Source organism: Pleurodeles waltl, chromosome 7 (assembly GCF_031143425.1).
Source record: "Pleurodeles waltl isolate 20211129_DDA chromosome 7, aPleWal1.hap1.20221129, whole genome shotgun sequence".
Taxonomy (NCBI): domain Eukaryota; kingdom Metazoa; phylum Chordata; class Amphibia; order Caudata; family Salamandridae; genus Pleurodeles; species Pleurodeles waltl.
In genome coordinates this window covers 472,913,054-472,924,489 of record NC_090446.1, presented here as the reverse complement: position 1 = coordinate 472,924,489, position 11,436 = coordinate 472,913,054, and the positions used below count along the sequence as shown (strand labels likewise).

The 11,436-nt window shown below is 42.3% G+C and overlaps 1 long non-coding RNA gene across 1 annotated transcript in view; it reads right to left on the bottom strand.

The window, feature by feature from the left end:
• Window positions 1–1,371: 1,371 nt before the first annotated feature.
• Window positions 1,372–11,436, bottom strand: part of LOC138304214 (uncharacterized) — a 101,976-nt gene continuing 91,911 nt past the window's right edge. The window contains exon 2 of the long non-coding RNA XR_011205518.1: window positions 1,372–1,766. This is a non-coding gene — a long non-coding RNA (uncharacterized lncRNA). The remainder of the gene's footprint in view (window positions 1,767–11,436) is intronic.

Here is an 11,436-nt window from a genome sequence, read left to right as displayed (position 1 = left end):
TCATACGGCTGATTGAATCCCCAGGACCACAAAAATGCTTTCTTGCCTGTGCATCTTCTACCCATGCCGCTCTGATTAGGGCTTTTCCCTCTGTACTGTCTCTAACATGTCTTATCTGTAAACATTCAGCGCTTTGATTACAACTGTGAATAATGCCTCTGCCCTCTTTGCTCTTCCCTTCTTTGTCCATTTCTGCTCACTCCCCTTGCCTCCTTGACCATGCCTCTAACAATGGCTCTTTATCCTAGGCCGCTTTTGCTCATGACTCTTCTGCTCATACATAAGCCCATAACGTCTACGCAATTGTCACAGCAGCCATGTCCCCTTACTGTGGCTGTAACCATCAATGCATTGTTATGTTGTATTTTGTAACAAGTATGATTTCTATCAAGGCTGCTTCGCTTGGTACTAAATAGAAAAAGGTTCACCAGAATTCTGTGCAATAAGATCAAATAAATCTTTGTTTTCAATATTTGTAAAACAAAATATGTTGGTTTACAATTTAACAAATGCCTAAGTCACTGAAAATCCAGAAACAAGGGACTTGGGGCTACATGTATCTGTAATTTTCGAGTCGCAAGACGGGATGAAAGTAAGAATCGCAATTCCAGTTTGCGATTTGGTGCAAAGTCGATTTCGCAAATTGCACAAGAGTGTGGCCCGGACTCGCAAATTGCGACTGTGTTGCAATTAGCTAGAGGGTGCCAAAAAAAGAAGAAAACACACTTCCTGGTTCTGAGTGGTGACATCAGAACCAGGAAGTACCCCCATGGAATTGGGAGGAGTCTACCCAGCACAGACAGCAGAGGAACACCCGGCTGAGAAGAACAACTGCAACCATGGCAGCTCAGACCAAGGAGACACCCGAGCTGGAGGTCCTCTCTGAGGAGTGCTGCCTGCACCATGAGGTCCTGTTTGGCAAGGCAGCAATGAGTGTCCCTGATGCACAGAAAAAGAAGATCTGGCTGGACATTCAGAACAAGATCAATGCGATTGGAGTCAGCCATCGCACCATCTATGAGGTCCGCAAAAAGTGGTGCGACCTCAGTTCCAGGACCAAAGAAAGGGTGGCAGAGCGGATGAGAGAGGCGCACTGAACTGGTGGAGGACCATCCACAGTACCACCTCCTACAGCCATTGAGAGCATGGTGGAGACCACTCTGGAGCCGGAGGCTGTCGTTGGAATTTGGGACCTGGACAGTTCTGCACCGGGAACATCCAAAAGTAAGTAGCAAATCTTACTTATTTACACCATTCAATGCACCATGCACACAATCACAGTACACAAAAGCATGCATCCTCCAAATTTGTTCCATGCCTATATTGCAACCTACAGAGCAATGCATTATGGGCAATGTAGTACAGTAGTCCAACATTTGAGGAATATTTATTTTGATACATCACACAAATGATAAGCACTAACAGTGTATCCCCTGTGTCCCACAGGTCTCCCACAAGTGCCCACCGATGACCCTACTGTGCAGGGAGATGAATCTGCCATCACCGCAGTCGAGGCAGCCAGTGTATCAGCAGGGGAGTACATGGCCATACCACTTGTCCACCATGCCCGTGATACCACTGAGGAGACAGATGTGGACACTGAGACAGGCAGCCTGATACCGTGGCCACAGATGAATGTGAGTCAGCCACATGGGTCAGCTAGGTCTGGGCGGAGACGACGACGTCAAACACAGTCAGCAGGTGAGGAGGATGTCACAGGGGAACAATTCCTAGGACTGGAGGCATCCTTACTGAGCAGTCACCGCCTGCAAAATAAACATATGCGATTAATGAACAGGAACCTGCACAAACTGCAACAGACCCTGTCACAGGGTTTTGCCAATGCTGACACACATTTCACCACCATGAACAACAACATGGCAAACCTCACCATTGCCATCAATGACCTATGCAGGGAAATGGTGGCGGATAGAGCCCATGCAAGGCGCAGAGAGCGCAACACTGCTGACCGTTTGGACCGGCTGAGTCATTTGATTGGCCGCCTCGCAACTACTACTACCTGCCTGTCAAGGCGCACTGTAAAGCTACAGGTGGAACTTGGGCATTTTGCTGGTGATGTAGCAAGGGGACTAGGGTGCATAAGTCATGCAGTGGACCTAATACAGACCACCCAGGCAGCAAGGGGCATTGGCGATACCCCTCAGGATAGTGAGGACATCTCCAGCGTGAGCAGCGTTTCTGCCTCAGATGCACACATCCTGTAGAGTAGCAGTGCCCGCCAAACATCAGGGGACCAACCAGGATCGGGCCATGGTGCCGTAGTCACAGGAGGGTGTGACTTTGCTAATCTGGGAATTGCCTGAGGCACATGATGTAAATGTGTCAGACATTGTGACATTTTATGTTTTTATTGCTGTTTAGACGTCAACAGTTCATCATTACGCTCCTGACATTAAAGGGAATTTTTGTTCTTCCACAACCTGGCTATGTGTGTCTTATATTTGTGAGTGCTGTAACGGTTGCCATGTACCTGCCAAAGTAGTGAGTTGCAATGTGGTCCCGTCTCTGTCTGCCCTCCATTGCGATGCTACCATCCCCAGGCTGTTGTTGTGGTGGCTCTTGCTCCTCATCCTCCGAATCTGTGTCATCTAGGGTGAGATGTAGCCCACGTCTGGTTGCTATGTTGTGTAGGATGGCACATGTTGCCACAATCTTGCATGCAGTCTCTGGGGCATACTGGAGTGCCCCTCCATGTGTGCGAGTATGGCATCTAAGAACCATCTAAAGAATCGTGACAGGGCACTTTGGAATACCCCACCAGCAACAGCAGTCACCCCCTGGTAGCTACCCGACGCCAAGAGGTACAGTGAGCAGAGCACTTGCACATGTGTGAGGATAGAGCAGCTGCACAAAGTCTGGCGTTCTAGCTGAGGTTTCTGCAGTTCAATAATCTCTAAGATAACTGTGCTGCTCAATGGTCTGCCTGGTTCTGTATATCCTCTCCTGTCTTCGCCTCCTCCTCCTCCTCTGCTAGGCAGCTTGGACTCTCCCCTTCCATGCAATCACGTAGAGTGCAGCCATTTTGAGAAACTCAGATGCTTTCTGAGTCTGCTTTTATATTTTGGTTCTGGTTACTACCTGTTTGGAATCAGTGCTAATCTGGGTGTGCAAAACAGGCTTTTTACGACTTATCGCAATTAGCGACTACCTTGTACATGCAGTTTGCGACTGGCAAATTGTGATTTCTTAATTGCGAGTCGCAATCTCAAGTCGCAAATTTTGCGAGTCGGTAATTGGTCGCAACGCTATTTGGGAATCCGAAATGGCATTGGAACATACCATTTCGCTTTTTGCACGGTCGCTAATAGCGCTGCGACCAATTTGCGACTCGCAAAACTTTCGTATATGTGGCCCTTGGACCGTTAAGATTTATCTGCATGATCGGTTGTCCTGAAACTGAGCTCCTGAAATTAGAAAACAAAATCTGAGTTACATTAGCAGCCTGTTATGTATCTAGGAAGTGGGACAGAGCAGCAGCAGCAGGTAAGTTAAAAAAAAAAAATTATAAACCCACTTGACACCCCCCCTCCAACACAACCCCTATCTTGCCTTGAAGTGTGTCTTGATGGGAAGGTGTGTCTACAAGTACACATGTACTTTGCAGGGGAGCCCAATCAAGTTTCATAGTGCCTTTGCTGGAATTTCCTTTAAGTGGGGCTTTCTAAATATCATTGTAGTGCAACATGCTTTTAAAAACATGTTCTTTTGTTTTGTTGTCTTACTGCCGCCAGACTTGCGAAGTCCATCCAACCACAGCAACAGGACTTATAAATGGTAGAATGAGAAGTCTGCGTGCATGCTTTGTACATTATGCGTTTTGAAGTGCAAACACTTGTAATCGTGCAGTGTTTAGAGTAGTACGTTTGGTTAAGAGTTGTAACTTTATTGGATGACTTTGGGATGCAATGTAGCTGGTGAAATGTTAGTTTGCCTGGAGGGCTTAAATCATTGTCATTATTTCTTTCTATAAGTCTGACTGCTTCTCACAGAAACAACTGGAACCTGTAATGGACAAAATGCATATGAACAAATGTCATGTACCTTACTGTGGCCAAATTAGCATAGTACGTGCAAGGTGATGAGTGCATGGGGAACCGAGTAATGAACACACTGGCACCATTGTGTGCTGCCAGTGGATCCACTATAAACTCACCATCATCCTTTGTCCCTGGTTCACCTCAGGTAATGGAACAGCCTAGAATTCAAAGTAACCTTTTTTGTGCATCCTAAATATAGCTTCAATGCCCTACATTCTAAGTCTGTCATATGTCCTTTGATGACAGCTCCATCCATTTATCCCGTATGGAACTCCCTTATACTCAGGCCATGCCTCCTGCTTCTTCTTGGAGGCAAACATATGGCTGTCTCCTCTATCACATTTGGATTATAAGTATAGTATTCACTTTCCACACACTCCCTTTTCTACCCTGCCTCATTCCTCATTTACATTTACACTGAGGCCAAGTAGAACTCATTCATCACGCCACAATAAATGATGATGGTGACTCTGCAATGCAGCTTACCAGCAAAAGAGGATTTTTTTTTGCATGCTAGATCAACATAATTTATACTATATCATCCAGCTACAGAAGCAGTGCCGAGGATTCCTAAGATCTAGATTGGACAGAAAGCATTACCAATTGAAAGTTCTCCCTTTTGTCCCGTGATTCACATTGACAGTTTCTAATGGTAGTGACAGCACGTGTGACTGGACAAGGTTACCTTAAATAGGCATTCCATAATGGGGATGGGGTAACACTCCAGGTGGTTAGAGCTAGTTGGTTATCGCACTGGAGGCAGGGCAAACAGTGCAAAGACGTAATACCCTACAGTGGAAATTTGATATCACTGCTTCTCATCAGATTAGGAGGAAATGCCCAGAGAACACCAACACACCACATAACACAAAGTAATATCAGTCACCCTGTCATGAGGTCTCAGGATAGGACACATTTCGAGTCTGACAAAGTACAATTGAAAACAATATATGTACACATGCAAAACTATAAGTCCCATCAAGCTCATGTGGAAATGGAATGGGCCCAAGAGCTTAGCAAAATATAAACTTGATAATTCAGTCTAGAAATCTTTAACATTGGTAGATGTCACGTTAAGAATAGAAAAGATTTACCTATATATACTTACCACCTTTGCAATATTTTGGCCTCTGTATTTGAGTTTGGGTCTTATTAGGAATGGCTAGACTTACATCTTTTTTTTGGATTCTTCTCAGCTTATTCCATGGCATTCTATAAACAGCTTGAGACAGAGGAGCATCTCACTGATATTCAACCCTACACATCATAGTGTACTTTCGCAGGTGATACATATGTTTTAGGTCATTAAAAATACTGGCATGTGACATATTACTAAGAATAGTTTTGGCCATCTAGATGTATTAAATAATGTTACTCTTTGCAGAGGGCAATTGTGGTTAGTACCCTACAATCATCTCTAGATGAGACCTCTTCAAGATGTACTTAATTATCAGTGAGCACACAGATCTGGGCAGTGAGGCCAAAGTGGCAATCACAATCAAGGCTAAAGATGCATGATTATAATACTAATAGATGGCACATCCTGCATGTCCAGGCCAATATACTGAAAAACATGCCTCACTTTGCACATCAGCCTTATCTCAAACTTTCACTGAACAATTATGCATGACTTTTTCTGCATCCACAAATCTCATAAGTTTATACTTGTTTTTTTTTTTAATTGGTATATATATATATATATATATATATATATATATATATATATATATATATAGGGACACATTTATTCATTGAATGAATATGAACCTGTTCACTCGGTCACATGCAAATAAGATGATTACGTGCCCCAACTATTATTTCCCTTTTTACACGTTATGCTGAATTCTTTGACCACAAACAAAAATCTCATACATTTATGTTCAAGAAGTGTGTGTAGGCGAGCAATCCAAACATGAAACTATGACTCCCGGGTATTCAAAGCTTGTGGATGTAGGAAGAGGAACAAGGTGGGATATGACTTTACAGGTAAATAACATTGTCATTTTCAGTTCCACATGATCTACTAGAAATTAAGTTGATGGCAACAAAGATTATGTTTTCACCTTACTAATTAAACTTGGGTGCTGCTGAAAGGTTTTCTGAGGGCTTTTTGTTGTGGTCTTGGAGAGTTTGGGGTTTGGACAGTGAAAGTGAAGTATGTTTTAACTCATGGAAGTTTCAACCTTCACAGCAGCCAACCTGGCCCGCCACAGCTCTAATGATGTGGAAGAATAGAACCCTCATACCTTATTAAAGTGAAAGGGTAAGTGAGACACACACAGGGAATTACCTACAACCATATACCAACTCATATAGATGGGTAAGCATGGGTTCACTATACTTAACTCCAGATAGATATATAGCTTGACTATATATTACCCTCAAGGAAGTAATACATCTTTTTCATTTGTTTGTTATGCTGTCATAGTAGAACAATATTAACAACTTGTATTTTCTGACATTCAATCAAAGTCCGGGACCTTTGGTTGCCAGCAAAGAGGAAATGTAGGTCTCAATAGTGGAGACTGGATTTGACTTTGACTTTGGTGTGGTCTGACGTCTTTTTTAAAATTCTTCAGAACCTCCCATATGGCCATACATAAACTGCATGATACAGAGACATTTCTCATTAATGATAAATCTCACACATTATATTGCTGTGAGAGAAATGGGTAAGTGAAACTGTAGTTTAATGTGGGGTGGGGGTTTGTATTTGAGAGTTTCTGTTGCCCACCATGCATTTTTTTGTTCTCCAACAATTGATTTGTTCTAAATACAATCTCATCTCCTACCGACAGCTCCAAATCCACACTTTAATTGTCCAGTCTCCAATCCCTTCTCCAGCATTCTTGAGAAGGCCATAACACCTCTGAACCCTGGTTCACATTTTAACTTGTTGCATTGATATTACCTCCAACACAGCCTTTTTTGCCACCTAATCCTGCAACTATGTTTCTCTACTATTTTGTTCCATTGTCTCTAGATTAGAAGCTATTGTTTCCCAGTGTGGTACTTTCCAATGCTTTTGGATGCACCTGGTACACTGCTCTTGTACCCTAAAATCTGTTCTTATAGCTTTATGGGGGCCTGCGCGCCACAAAGAATAAATTGGTGTCTCAAAGACCATTCTAAGGGCTATTGCATCTACAGGGTCATATAAAGACAGACTTGTCCTGCCATAGACACAGCAAGCAATTTATAGGTGGGCTTCCCTTCACCAGCCACCAAGACTGTAAATACAAACACATCATGTTATTGTTATGTAATGAGGAACGGCCATTGACCATAATAGAGTGTGCATTTACTATTCTAGCTCCACATGCGGCTTGCGACAGAGATAGGAATACACAAGAGCAAAGCAGATATAACTGTACTTTAAATGTTTTGATGCAGTCATTCAAAAGTAACTACCACACTATTTAGACCAATACTCCCTAGCTCATATGGGTTATAGGCCATAGATCATATATAGGTTATAGGTCATCACACATATTGGAATGCAACAAATTTTTTTTTTTGGCTCGCTATATTAACCATATGTGCATTTCCACATTTATATGCAGATGCTCCTCATGCAGTTTATGAGATTACCTTTGGTAGATAACCTTACTACTTAAAAAAGTATGTGATCATCATTGGTGCTGCTGACTAGTTTGCTGATGGTATTTTCTTGAGGCCATCGAGCATTGGCTTGGATAGTGCAAGTGGACCTTGCAGTATGTTTTGCATCATGGCATTTTCTACTTTTACAGAAGCCACAATGGCCCATCACGGAGTCAATGATAATGAGGAGCAACAACCTCCTACCCTATTCAGTTGAATGGTGGTAGAAATGGGGTTCATGGTTGTCAGAGTATGCACTCTGTACAAGGGGGAACCCCCACTCTAGTCAGGGTAAGTCAGTTACACACTTTAAATTAATCTGTGCTCATCTTCTAGTAGCTTAGCACAGAGCAGGCAGGATGAAACTGAGGCAATGTGTAAAGTATTTGTGCAATGCACATTCAGTAACACAATGAAAACACCACAAAAACACTCCACACAAGTTTAGAAAAATAAAGAATATCTATCTGAGTAAAACAAGACCAAAACGATAAAACTTCCAAACAGTAGAAGTCAAGATATTCATTTTTAAAGATTAAACTAAAAATAGTGTTTAGAAGCAGTCAAAAGGTTACTTGAGGACGCTAGGGACCGATGCCAATCCAAAATTCTGGAAGACTGCAAAGGAGAGTAGGCCGGATACAGATCTTTATCCAGAAGCAACATTCTATTATGTCTGTTCTTGAGATATTTCTATCTTGAACTCTATTGCCGAATTCCGTTGCTTTGCTGACCAAACAGATGTCCGATTGACGAAGACAGTCACAGCTTGCTGAACCAAACTGAGGCAAAGTATAAGAGGATGTTACTGATTGCTATGTCTATTTGCTTTTGTTTTTAGGTAACAACCGCTAATTTTGATGGAGCCATAGTTAGATGTTTTTCTAAATTTGTGTTGACTAAAATGTTTTGCATGAAGCCCAAACATGCTATTCTAATCAGAAGGTTAGTTAGGATACTCACTGATGATGCTTGCTAAATATTAACAACAGTTGATGTCTTTTTTTTGCTGATTCTAAATGTATGCCATCTCCATTGTGCAGTTATTATTTCTATTGATTTTTACTGTAACTCTAGAATGTGTAGTGTTCAAAGCTTTGGTTAAAATGAGATTCTTTAGAAGATTCGGTCAACCAGTATTGTTTCTGTATGCTTATCATTTGATTTTGAGGCTAAATTACGTGATATTAGCATTGTTAATATAGGGAAATAAACATTCTAACTTTTACATAAAGGCATGGTTATTCACGGCCAAGGGGTCGTGGTGCATGGAAATTATTGACTCCAAAGATTATTGATGTTATTGATTGGTTATTACTATTGATTGATATTGGAACTGAGTCTTATGGTGGGAACTACTCTAAGCGCAGTCAAATGGTCCATCCAACCTCTAACGCATCCCCTTATAATCTAACGATAAGAAACCAAATAAGGTCAGATGCGCTAACTGGGGCACCTCAGGCAAAGGTATGACTCACAGATGGAAAAATCCAGGAGCACCTAGAGAGTTGCAGACTGTCTTTGATGTACCTGAGACTGCTGCAGAACATGGGGCAAGTTAACAAGCCCTTGGAGTCACTCTGGGTTCAAGTGAGAGGGGTCTAGTCATTGTCCTTAGCAGAGCAGAGATCAGCAGGGCAGCTCAGCAAAGCACAGAAGCAGTACCTCTGAGCAGTCAGTCCAGGCAAAGGAGCAATATTTACAGCACAGCAGTCTTTACTCCAGCAGAGTTCTTCCCAGGTCGAGTAGTGTACTTATTTGGTAGGTTCAGAGCCCCAGTTCTTATAACCAAATGTGCCTTTGAAGCGGTTGTGATTTCCAAGAAGGGTCTTTGCAGTGCACAGAGATCCTTTCTTCCTAGCCCTGGCTCCAGACAACCAGTAGGGGATAATCAGCCCTTTGTGCAGGGGCCGGCACTTCCCTATTCAAGACTAAGGGGGTTATTCTAACTTTGGAGGAGTGTTAATCCGTCCCAAAAGTGACGGTAAAGTGACGGATATACCACCAGCCGTATTACGAGTTCCATAGGATATAATGGACTCGTAATACGGCTGGTGGTAAATCCGTCACTTTTCCGTCACTTTTGGGACGGATTAACACCTCCTCCAAAGTTAGAATAACCCCCTAAGTGTCAGCTCTCCTCTATCCTTCCTGCCCAGGAAGGCCCATCAGAATGATGAGTGCTCAAACACAACTAATCTTCCTGAGTTTGTGGCTGTCTAGACAGACTGCACAAAGTGTAGCCATCACCTATTCCAGACATGTATGGGAGACAGGCTGCAAGGCACACAGAGCAGTAAGTGCAGAGAATTGCCTACTTTCTAAAAGTGCCATTTCTAAAATAGTAATATTAAATAGAACTTTATCAGTAAAGACACTTTTTTATTACCATTCCAAATACATCAAACATAATGTAGCTGCTCCTTTCTGATCAGAAGTTACAGCTTAAATGTATACTAAGGAATTCTCAAAGCTGGCCTATGAGAGGAGTAGACCTCACAGTGGTGAAAAATTACTTTGGGTGTTTTTAACTACCAGGACATGTAAAACGTAAAAGTACATGTCCTGCCTTTTACTTACGTAGCACCCCGCCCTGCTGGCTATCTTGGGCCTACCTTAAGGTTGAATTATATAATATATATAATAAATAAAAGGTGAGTTTAATGCTTGGCAAGAGGTTTTAAATGTAAAATCAAAGTAGCAGTGAAGCTGCACACACTGGCTCTGCCGTGGTTTGCAAGGCTACTTGCATGGGTGGCACAATCAGTACTGCAGGCCCACTAGTAGCAAGAAATTTACAGGCCCTGGGTATATGGTATACCACTTCACAAGGGACTTACAAGTAAATTAAACATGCTAATTGTGGATACACCAATGTTACCATGTTTAGGGGAGAAGCACATACACTTTAGCACTGGTCAGCAGTAGTAAAGTGCTCAGAGTTCTAAAGTCACAAAAACAGGGTCAGAAAAAGAGGAGGAAGGCAAAAGGTTTGGCTAACCATGGCAAAAAGGGCCATTTGCAACAAATAGGTAGTGAGACGGGATAAACACAGAGGCAGAATAGGATTAGGAAGCACCCCGCTGATTACACTCAGATATGATACTGCTGGCAAAGAAATGGTAAATTAACGATGATGTCAGTAGACTGAATTTGAACTGTGCCTTTGCGTGTTTCCCTTGTCCTCTCATGCTAGTATGAAGAAATGGCTTCAGTATGGCTTCTTACACAAATTGACAATTATTTTTCCCATCTAAGACCAGCCTCTTTCAGGTTTTTCCTATAGTTTCTTGATCAAAAGCCACTAATTGCTGTGCATACTTGTTCTTTCTTACTTCCCCTTCCTAAGCTTATTTTGGGGAAACACATTTTTCAAGCCACAACAGTATTTCTGTAATGACTTGGCTGTGTTTGTACCAATGACAGAGGATATTTTTTCCTGATTGCTGAGCAGCATGTTTATTTTCAAATCCCCTACACCAGAGTCTCAGACTATTGTGAGATTTGCACTGGGTAGACTGGGTAAGCCCCTACATTTTCTCTCTTTTTAGCTTGAAGTCTAAGCTGCCAGTTTTTAAAAAGTGCCTGTTTCTAGTGACAGCGCATATGAGGAGACAAAAAGAATGCCAGGTTTATCTTTCTAATGCCCACACCCTCTAGAACATTCTGACCACTTGGCATTTTAGTGGCGCTGGTGAACTTTGAAAGTGTGGGGTACAAAATGTATCTCACATTCATGATGAACGTAAGTGCAGTGAGCTAGCATATTCAGCTT